This window comes from Poecilia latipinna, unplaced genomic scaffold (genome assembly GCF_001443285.1).
Source record: "Poecilia latipinna isolate Pla-1442-1.1 unplaced genomic scaffold, P_latipinna-1.0 Scaffold1877, whole genome shotgun sequence".
In the NCBI taxonomy this organism is placed as follows: domain Eukaryota; kingdom Metazoa; phylum Chordata; class Actinopteri; order Cyprinodontiformes; family Poeciliidae; genus Poecilia; species Poecilia latipinna.
In genome coordinates, this window is record NW_015114493.1 from 18,372 (window position 1) to 29,510 (window position 11,139).

The 11,139-nt window shown below is 39.6% G+C and overlaps 1 protein-coding gene across 1 annotated transcript in view; it reads right to left on the reverse strand.

The window, feature by feature from the left end:
* Window positions 1–9,044, reverse strand: part of LOC106934884 (SH3 domain-binding protein 4) — a 19,978-nt gene extending 10,934 nt beyond the window's left edge. The window contains exon 1 of the mRNA XM_015015044.1: window positions 8,789–9,044. The gene's annotated coding sequence lies outside the window, so the exon portion shown is untranslated. The remainder of the gene's footprint in view (window positions 1–8,788) is intronic.
* Between the last annotated feature and the right edge of the window lie 2,095 nt (window positions 9,045–11,139).

Below are 11,139 nucleotides of genomic sequence, written 5' to 3' on the forward strand. Positions count from 1 at the left end.
AATAATAATAATAATAATAATAATAATAATAATAATAATAATAATAATAATAATAATAATAATAATGGAGGGAGTTGGGTTGTCACCTAGACACACACAACTTGCAACTCCAAGGGAGAGGCAAGCTTCCCATCAACATGCTGAAGGCAATCAAAGCATTCCAGGACAAGATAACAGCTCGGTGGACGCCTGACGGAGAAATCATCCACTTTCCCAAGAGCAACAACCACACGTGGGAAGCAGCTGAAGCTTTGGGGGAGCTAAAGGATGAGTTTGATTCCAGATTCCTCAATCCCATTTACAAGATAAAATCATGTGCAGTTATTAAAAACAGCATCTCTGTCTGAAGGAATGTGCAACTGAGTGGAATAATTTGAAAGATGTATGTCTGCATGTTTATTTGTGCATTAAAAACAGACTATGAGTCAAACACAGACAGGTCTTTTCCATCCAAAGTGTTTCTAGTAAATTCACTTTGCTAACCACAAATCAAAGTTCTGCATTAAGTTGCTGACATTACTAATCAAAATTAGAAAAACATAAGAAAACTTAATACAATAAACACTTGAATTTTGTACCCCAAGTATTTACCTGGTGAATATGTAAATATGAAAATTAATCTGTACGTTAAACATTTCTGTTGTTTTCACTGCTGCCTTTTCTTTAAAACAAATTTGAAAAAGAGAACATGCACACTTAAAATTACAACTAAATATGTTTATGATTATTTTAAGGATTGTAACCAAAGTAAAATGATACCAGTGGTCACAAAATGACCATCATGTTACCACAACACTTTAACTGAATGCAGCAAAACTCAAAGTTGGATATTTTTAGAATCAGTGTTCCAGTGGAAGTGTTGGATACGCTGAAATTCTTTTGAGAATTTCCAACTTAATGTAAGAGTTGGTAAAACAGGCTTTTTTTTACTCTTACTTCTCTAATTGTGCTAATCACTAACATATTTAAAAAAAATATTATTAAATAGTTCCAAAATAGCTCCTAAAAAGAAATCACTTTTCCTACTTTTGTCTTTTCCACTTTAACAGTGACCCCACATCACCATCTCAGCCACTAAAACAGGAATCAGTTGTAGGCATCAGCCAATCCCACTTAGCTGTATATATATCATAGACATGTAATGAACGTTGATGTTAAATAATTTACACGCTACCTATAACGTGAACAAAGCGGGAATTTTGTGTTTTCACAAAAGCAAGTATCTGGTTTTAGTGCAGCCACATAGTTCGAGGCTTTTTGTTTACATGCGGAGCTGCAGATATGAGAATGAAGCACAAGCAGGTAGTCTTCTTGACTTTCTGCCGAGAAAAACAAGGAGCCTTATTTAGAGATGAACAATAAAAACCTAAGCTGCAGACAGCTCAAAGCAGTGTGTGAGTCCTGTTTTCAGCAGACGTCATCATGTGACAAATGCTGGTTTTTATTTTTACTTATGTGCTCACTTGGCACTGGTGGCTTTTATTTTCTTTTACCAAAATTTCTAACAAAATATTACAATCAAAACTGAAACCCTATATTGCCCATGTTTACCCAGCACACTGCAAAAACTGCTCGGAAACATGAAAGGACACAGCAGCCCCACCAGCTTCCTACATCTCTGCCTCCTGATCTGATCCGATTTGTACGGGACAAGCTGGAACAAGTCCAACAACAACAGCCACACCTCTGCAAGTCCGAAAGTGTCTGCTGCCAACCTCCCAGTGCCACTGCAGGAAAAGGAAAAGCCTCTCCATCATTATCTGGAATGAGGCAACTAATCAAATGCACCCCACACAACATTATGTTGTGTATGTAGAGAAACTCAATGGATGGATAAATTACCCATGCCCTAGAACAGTGGTTCCCAAAGATTTTCTTCTGGGCCCCCTATAATCAAATCGACCCCCTGCCCCCCCAAAAATAAGAAAAAAATAAATCAACTGGGCACACACGTCGTTCAACCACACATTTAACTTTGTTTGTTTTCAAACTCCACTGAAGTTCATTTCACACTTCAGGTTGCAACAAAACAAACCATCTTTACAGTGGAACATTTTTGTGTAACAGGTTTTTTTTAGTTCTATACTGTAGAAGGGTTTTCTTTACTGTCAGTATTATTTCAAACATATTTCTTTTTTTTAAATATTTGTAACAATATTCAACTTTGCCATCATCAATACATTAAAAAAAAAAGCCTCTGTGCAAAATGGGGTTAAAACATGAACAAAAACCCTGAGAGTTAGTTTTTTTCATTCATCGCTCCCCCTGACACTAACTAATCATTTGCAGTCATATGGCAAGTATTGATGCACTGCTTCCTCAAATCTTTCACTATATAATAAAACTTTTCTCCTGATGTTTGAGTCTGTTTTGTAAAATCTGACTTCCAGATAACTGATGTCGATTTGTAAAATCTAACCCTCACAGATCACATAAGTTGCAAACAGATTATTTTAGATTTTTAAACATTTGTCTACGTGCCACATTTTTGGACAACAGCTGAGTTTCAACTGCTAAATGATACAAACAAAAAGCTTGTAAACAAACTTTGTTTGTGGCAATCCTAGTCTGAAGCTACAATGTGCCATTGATTGCAGCTACAGAAGGGGGGAAAACAAAGTTTAGCCATTTTCCTTTTTTCAGTCCTGTGGAGTTCAGTGCATGTATTCCTGCTACTGCTTTATCGTTGTTTATGCCATTATCCAGTCTTTTGACACACACCTCCCTCCCAACCTGCACTTCCTGACTCTGATTTAGGTGGAAGTGTTTGTTTTCTTGTAAAAAGGGAGAACACATCAGGAACGAGAATTAAAGCAAAGACCTAATGGAGTTTGCTGGTTTCTTTAATAATAATCTGTATTACGGAAACACAACTGGCTTGAGTGGAAATTATGTTTGGACCGATTTGGATCATTTAGATTCGACCATTAGATTAGATTATCAACTGAACGTAGCAGCACCAGTGAACCTGATTATTTGAATCCTATTTATGCTAAGCTAGTGCTGTGTAAACTGCTTTATGTGCATGGAATGAGGTTTTATATTGAGTCATAAAATGACATGTTTTACCAGCTTCTGAGCATAAAAATAAATCAAGACCAGTTGAGTGCTGCGTGCCACTCATTAAACTTCTTCTCATGACATTTCTCCTCACACATCATAAATCGGGACGGCCGCTTCCTGCCTCTGCTCTGTGCTCAGTTTGAACTGCTGCATACTTAAACAAGGGGGACATCTTCAGAGAAGGTGGTAGTGGAGGAATGAACCCTCAGCAGTAAAAGGAATAAAAGCCTCTCCGTGACCAAATAACTGGCTCCATATGAGCCCTGAGAGCAGGCCGGGTCTCTGCTCTGAGCCTAAAGACGAGTCTTCCTTCAGAGACTGTGGAGGAAATGCCTTTGTGATGAGAGGCTGCTGGATCTCTACTGACTTTCCCTGCCTGCTTGATTTCTTTCAAAGCACCACCCCTGACATATTGTTCTTGCCTGCTCAGTCATAGTTAGAGTTTAGATCAAGCCTACAAAAATCCAGCCCGATCCAACACAACTAGTTAACCCGAGTTATAAGCCTGAGGCCAAAGAAAAAGCCCACATATTATTTTAATTCCGATCTTACTGATTTCTTTTTTTAACCACAATTTAAGCAATCACTGTAACTTCTCCCATTTTTAAGTTTTGCTTAAAGTCTCCCATCTTGTCACTTGTTGTGACGCTGTGCTTGATGGGTTTCTATCTTTGCCACTGCTTGAGCAGAACAGGGCTGCATGTGCATGCAGTGATTAACTTCTGCACCCTTCTTCATCAACAGATTGTCAACTGGTTAAGCTGTCTACTTCTCTATTTGCCGTATAATAAGTAGGTTAGCACAGCGCAGTGTCTCGTTTGGTTTTCTCTGTTCTGTATGTTTTGTACCTGACCTGGACTCAATAGTCAAGCACTGATCAAACAGACTATTAATTTGATCTGGGATCCGCACACAAGTAGGAGATTATGGATGAGAGACACAAAGCATCTGTTGCTGACTCAACACTGACGAGGCCTCGTGCGTCCGGAAACAAACAGGAATCCAGAATCGTGTGTCCGGCAGAGGAACAAAGCTGCACACACCACAGAGTGCAAACAAACGTCTCGGTGAAAGCCTGTCTGTAAACCTGCAGAAAGTAGCAAGCGATTTGGAAAAGATGAAGAGAATACGCAGTCGTGTGCAAGATCCTGGGAGAGAAGCAGATCCCTTTCCAGATCTTCTTTCCAGCTGATCAGAGGGTGAGGTATGCCAGTGAAATGGTTTATCCACACTGTCATTAATAATTAAGACTCGCATTTCGTTTATGGTACATAATGAGTAAATAAGCGAGGAGTACTTTCTACACCGAGGCCAGAGCCGATGAGGAAGTGAAGCAGGTTCACACTGAGACCCTCACCTGGGAAGTTAGGAGTTCAGTTTGAGTTTTGCTTGGTCTTGATGTTGACTCTTTCATGTGTTCAGTGTTTACAAGAGTGAGCCCATTGATCTGTGTGTTATAACTAAGGAATATAATTTAGATGAGTAGCAGGTCAACCAACATTAATGGTTCACATAGTCCAGTAAAATGTGGAAAGTCTTATCTAAATTTAAAAGAGACAAAGACCAAAATGTTTCATTGGAGGAAACATATGTAGTTGGAACAAACCGGGTTTTGAACTTGGTTTTTACTCTTCCCATAGTTCTGGGAGGTGAAGTGGATTTTACTATCTGGAACACTGATGGTACCATTACTACCATCCTGACCAGGCAGGATTGGTCCCTGCATAAACAGTAAGTCCCTATTTCTGATCCTGGAAGTAGCAACAACAAAGGGACCTTCAGTATGTGGTGGTGACTCCAATATCCAATCAAACACTAAATTGGATTCTTCTCATTAGGGAAAGTTGATGTGTGAAATAGTGGAATTAGGATCGTACACCTGATGGACGAATTCAAGAACGATTTGTTTAAGCTCAAACGGTGTGAAACAGGTCCCCCAAAACAATTTCTGATCATAATCTTGTATGCTGATATTTGTCTGAACAAGAAAAATAGGCAAGGTCTGTCCACTGTCCACTTTTAAAGCTCGTCTTAAAACCCATCTATTTTATTTGGCTTTCGACTCCAGCGTGAAGCCATCATGTCAATATGAACCCGACTCTCTGAGGAATATTCCCAGTACCTGGTTGAATCTACGCCATGAAGGATTAAGGCCCTTCTACAGGCAAAAGGGATCCAACCCTGTACTAGTAAGGTGTACCTAATAACGTGGCCGGTGAGTAAAGTGATATGCAAATCAAGCTGATGTTTCCTTTCTGACAGCAGGTAACAGCACCAGCAGTGAGCAGTCAGCTGATGCGTCCAGCGTGAGGACTGGGGAAGGCCGGGCTCCGTGATGACTTACTCTTGCTATGAATGGACCTGCTTCATTCCCTGACACGTAAAGCAGAAGCAGGCGACGACGGCCCTGGGCTGGGGGTGTGTGACAGTCACCAGCTGCCCATCTGAGGCCCTCGCTGTCATGACTCACATGGTAATCAGCTGGAACCAGGGGGACTCAACAACAGGACACGCACACTCACCCCAGGAGGGAAGGGGGCGAATGTGAAGTTTTATCTGGAATCACATGCGCTCGTCCACACAAAGGCTTCCATTCAAGGCCAGCTAAAACGCAAGATTGGGCTTTTCGATGAGAGAAGGGTGATAACATGTCACAGATTCTCACAAGCCTGCAGATGCAGCTCAGTCCTGGCAGAGACATTCACTGATCAAACTGACGGTGCAGCCATGGGTGGGAATGTCACTGACGACCTCAGTGAGTTGTTACTGGACTCAACTACCAACGCAAGCAGCAAATATGCTGATCATGAACACATTAAATATAATCTTCACAATAACTGAGCTTAATCACTATAGTTGATAATAGAAGAAGGTGATTTCCTTCATTTATTCCTTGAGAGCTCTGTGCATTAGGACATTTTGCTGAAATCTGATGAGGTCATGCGTGTTTTTAACTATTGTAGCTTCGTCAACTAATTGAACTGAAACAAATTTACTGCTCAAACCTTCTTATTCGAGGACAAAGCGGTCTGCGACTGTCCGAGTCAAATAAGTCACAAACACTACTGCTTATTCTCAGTTGGCTCCAGCATTCTTATCTAAAATATATCCAGTGTACAAAGAAATATTATAATTACACAGAAAACAATTCCCAATAAACAAAGCACTTCCTCCTGTTTGAGTAAAACCAACTAATAAAAATCTGCAGTGTGGTTTGCATTTTGCTCTGACAGCGTTAATTAAAGTCCAGTGCAGCCTTCAGAAGTCACCCAATGAGAAAAGCTGTACTGTGAAACATGGTGGTGGCACCATCATGATGTGGGGATGTTTTTCTTCAGCCGGGACAGAGAAGTTTGTTGAAGCTGATCAGGATGATGGGTTCAGCTAAACTCAGGGCAGTCCAGAAGAAGACAGTTTTCACACTAAACCTTGGCGTACAGAAAAACTTACAAAAGTGCGGCGCACAGAAAAAATTTAATGGTCAACTTGTTTTGTTTTGCTGAGTTTGAAGGTCTGACTGGGGGAAGGGACTAGTTGTCAGGCAAACCAGGAAGTGGAACGATCCATCAGGCTGCTGGAAGCGGGGGACTTGCTGTTGAAGAAGCTACCTCTCGCTGCTGATGGCATGATTGCTGAAACATTTTTGGTGTTAGGTTGTTCTGTTTTTACAGTCGTGTTGTAGTCAGAATGTGTTGATTTGAATTAGCTGTTTATGTTTATGCATTGTTTGTCTTTGTCTTCTCTCCCACCCCTCCTCGTTTGTGTAGGTTAGCCTTTTTGAATAAATTCCCCTGTGTGTGTTCATTGTGTGAGGTCAGTTTTGGTTTCTTATCCTGAGTTAGGTATGCCTTAGTTGACGATTTCTTTTGGGCTCATTTTCTCTCCTGCTTCCTACGCTCTTTGGTCTTAAATTGCCCCTGAAGGCCAAAGTCCTGCAACTTCTAGATGTGTCCCTTGTCTACTGGCATTAAATTGTGAACCTGCATCACTAGCATGCAGTCCAGCTGTACAGAGCTTTGCTAATGGGCTGATATTTGAGCGAGTTGTGCTGAAGCAGAGAGACAACTAAACGTTTAGCATGTTAGGTAGACTGTGGTCCGAGTCGGGTGTGGGTGACCATCACCTGACTCTCAAAGGTCAAATATTGAAATGGCTTGCAGTGTGTGAACACATGACACCAAGAGTACAACAGTCAACAGTTGCGTCATTCTAAACAGTCCCTTGCCATGCTATGAATGCTGATTTTGCACTAACAACATATTGATAAATCGGTGTAAGGCTGCACATTGTGTCAGATATTTATTAAAATATTACTATAAAAATGAATCAAACTATATTCTGTCAGTTGTAGACAAAAATGGTTGGAGTACCTAGATGTAATAAATAAGAAAATAATTCTGAGTGGTCAATATTTGATCTGTCAATCACCAATCAAGGAGTAATAAGTCAATTCCACTCTCCAGGCTTTTCATTTGTGCATCTCTAATATCAATGAAAAACAAAAACAAATCACAGTTTGTTTGTTTTTTACCAAATACACTTTTTGGCAAATATTTTTACAACAATATTTCTGTGGACCCCTGTGTACTCACGGTTCGATATTTGTGAATTTTTCAGTGGAAAATAACTCTAAAATGTTTGTGAGAAAAATGGCCTATTTTCAGATTTTTACTGCGGCGTTTTTAAAATATTTTAAAGAAAACGCAGCAAGAAAATGTGAAATACAATAGCAGTGCTACTTGACATTTAGAAAACAGCCAATCCAGAGCTGCCATTTAGTTTCCTTTATGGTGACCACATATAACAACTAAGAGCTGAAGACATTAGATAATAACTTGCTCTAAATGCCTGTTTTTTAGAGGTTCTCTCAAGTACTCAAGATTTTAGGTATTGATTCTTTTTTTAAAAATCTTAAAGCAACTGTATTCTAATGTATTGAAGCATTCTGTTTGCCAAGCAAAAAAAAAAAATAAACTGAATAAAGAATTGCGTTATTTTGTGTGGCTACATTATAAAATGTAAAACCAAAATAACTTGAGGAGATTTCACATGTTGGACTAAATCCTGCAAAGACGTAGAAGATGATCGGGGGGCTTTTTGAGCCAAAATGAGTGAGGGTTGTGGATGCTGCAAAGAATAATCGATGATGATGATGATGTTGAATCACTTAAAATTGTTCTTGTGTTTCTCTGGATGCCATGGCAACCGTGCACCCCTCCACACCCCCACTTGAGCTAAAGACAGACCATCAGCATACGGGGAGACCCATCAGGTTGTGACACCGCTACTTATGTTTATTACAGCTTACCGGAGCCTAAGATGCCTTTAGGAGCGCGTTTGAAATTAAGGATGGATTAAACGTACGAGATTAAGAATCCCTGCTTTCGAGCAAAAACTGTAGTTTTACACCGCTACGATCTGGAGAGGCTACAGCGGTTCCACTCAGAGACAGACGAGAAGAAGAAGCCACGTAGAGCCTCTGTGTAAAAGTACAAGGAGGATTTAAAAAAAGACTGTGGAAATCCAACAGATGTCGGTTCACTCTCGTTTTCTTCCCTCGCAGATGAAAAATGCGCACTGCTTGCGCTGCCTTTCCCACAGTGAAAAGTTACAGTCGCTCCCAGGTGGAGTAACATTCTGCTCTCCGCGACAAAAAGAAGAAAAAAAAAAGCCTCTCCAACAAACATGGAGGGAAATGAGAAATTACAGAAGCTGAAAATCTTACCTGCCTGAGAGGAGGAGGAGTTCTTGGGTTTATTTCTCCTAAAATAAAACCAAGACGAAGAGCGAAAACAGCCGAGCAGTCGTAATTCTCGGGCTCCCTCCTGGTGTTGGATGCGTGTGTGTGTGTGTGTGTGTGTGTGTGTGTGCACCGCTTCAGCCCCGGAGGCTTCCAGAGGAAACTGCCGAGCTCCGTCTGATGTCACCGGGGCAGGGAGTGGCTTCACCGGCGCTAATTTCCATAAAGACATGATGTCACTTCTTCACGTTATTCCCTCTACGCCAACAATTATGTCATTGTATATTAAGTCTAATTAGGTCATATATAATTAATAACATTTTAGACTAAGTTTTGTACTTTTTAAATAAATAAAATTACCCAAACTGTTCATTTTTATCACCGTTAGCCGGGGCTTCTTAACCTTTTTCACTTTTGGCCCCAACCCGTTTTTGTCAATTCTGCTCCGTTCCATTTGTAGTACAAACAGGGAAATTCTGCTTTCTGAGCCACAAAATTAAATTGTAACATTTCCCCCTGAATTCACACAGTCTCACTCTGAAAGTCTGGGGATTTTTCAAACTCCGACTTTGAGATCCAAAAGGCAGCTCCATGAATAATAGCTGTGGTGGAAACATGTTGATATTGTAAGAAACACTTGCAAGAGTGTGTCTGGAATCAGTGTTACATGCAGCACCTGCAACTCTAATATGAACAAATTAGTGTGCTTATGGAAAGTGATCGCTTTATGAACAATGGCGAATTGGGGAACTGGGACATGACGTCATTCCCAGCTTCAAGTTCCAGCTTCCATTAACATCCTAATGGTTTACCTAATTGGTCTCAGTCTGGTTTGATTTACATTCAATGTCTGGATGGATTAATGTTCAATTTATATGTCTAATAAGCATTTCTTTATCATATATATGTAAACATGCACATACAAGATTCTGAATAGGCAAAAAGAAATTCATGGAACAAACCTAACTTCCACAAGACTGAAATTAACGGCTCAATAAAAGTGAAAAATTGGGAAATTAGATGAATAAAATTATTTTCTCATAATATAAATTAATGTAAATAAGTTTCAAATTAAATATTTTGTTAAATAAATAAATACAGGGCAGAACGGTGCCACTTTTGTCTCCATGTTTTCATTTTAAATGCCACTTCATAACCTTCAAACCCTTGCGGCAGGCTAGTTCTTCTGCTTATTACATTAAACAGCTCATGAACACTTTACTGCGACCAGAGGTTGGAAGCTGTACTGTAACTGAATGTCTCAATTATGAGTTTAATCTGTGGTTTCTGTCATTTATAACCTTTGCCTGTCCACAGGAACAACACTGGAGTTTCCACAGTGTGCAGAGCTGCACTTAGCTTTTCACCAACATCTTGATTTTAAATGATTTGTGTTACACCAACAAAGTAGAAACAGGTATCTCTGAAAAGATCATGTTAAAGTAGCAGTCATTTACATGTAGGTAGTCTAACAGCATAATTACTTAAGTCATATTCAGATGTTTTTGGAAAACAAGAAAAAAACATTTTTAATATTGGAATTTTGTATTGATAATGTGACAGAAAGTTCAACCAGATGTGTTAGACAACAAGTTTTCAATAAAGTAAGACGACACTGATTCTATAGCAAATATAAAAGTGACTTAGGCCATTCTGCTCTGACACATGAACACGATAAGCTAATCAACGTTCTTTTACTCTCCTAAACAAAACCAAGTTGTAACTGTCCTTCACATTATGGTGGATTTGCTGTCTGTGCTATTAAAATGAGCAGTTAAGAGTTTTTAAAGGGATCTCAAGTGTTTAAAGATTTCAGTGATTTGCGAGCGCTTCTGGTCCTTAATGGTAATATTACCTGCTATCTGCTAAGTCAATACAATGCAGAAACACCTTTTGCTGTAGTAACATGCTCTTCGTATTTGCAACTGGTTGTAAGTTTAAGGTCAGAGTCCCACTGCAGAATAAAACTGTTCCAATCTTTCTTCCAGTATTTTCCTTTCTTGGCATCATTTATCTTCCCAGCAGTCCTCATCACTGTGCAGCCACCACCATGCACTACAGTGTGGATGTCAAAGTATCCATCTGAGCTGTGGATCTTTGCAGCTTTTCAGAAATGACCTCTTGGCTGCTCCTCTGATTAATGCTCAGTGAGACGCTCAAAACTTTGAATATTGTTTTATAATCTTCCTTGTCCTGATCTTCTCCATAGCTTTCTTTCTACCTGACCTGTCTGTTGTTGTTTTATGGTCTTTTTGTTTTTAACTAATGGTCTAAAATCTCAGCCTTCACAAAATGGTTGGGTTTATGCAAAAAAAAAAAAAAAAAAAAAAAAAAAA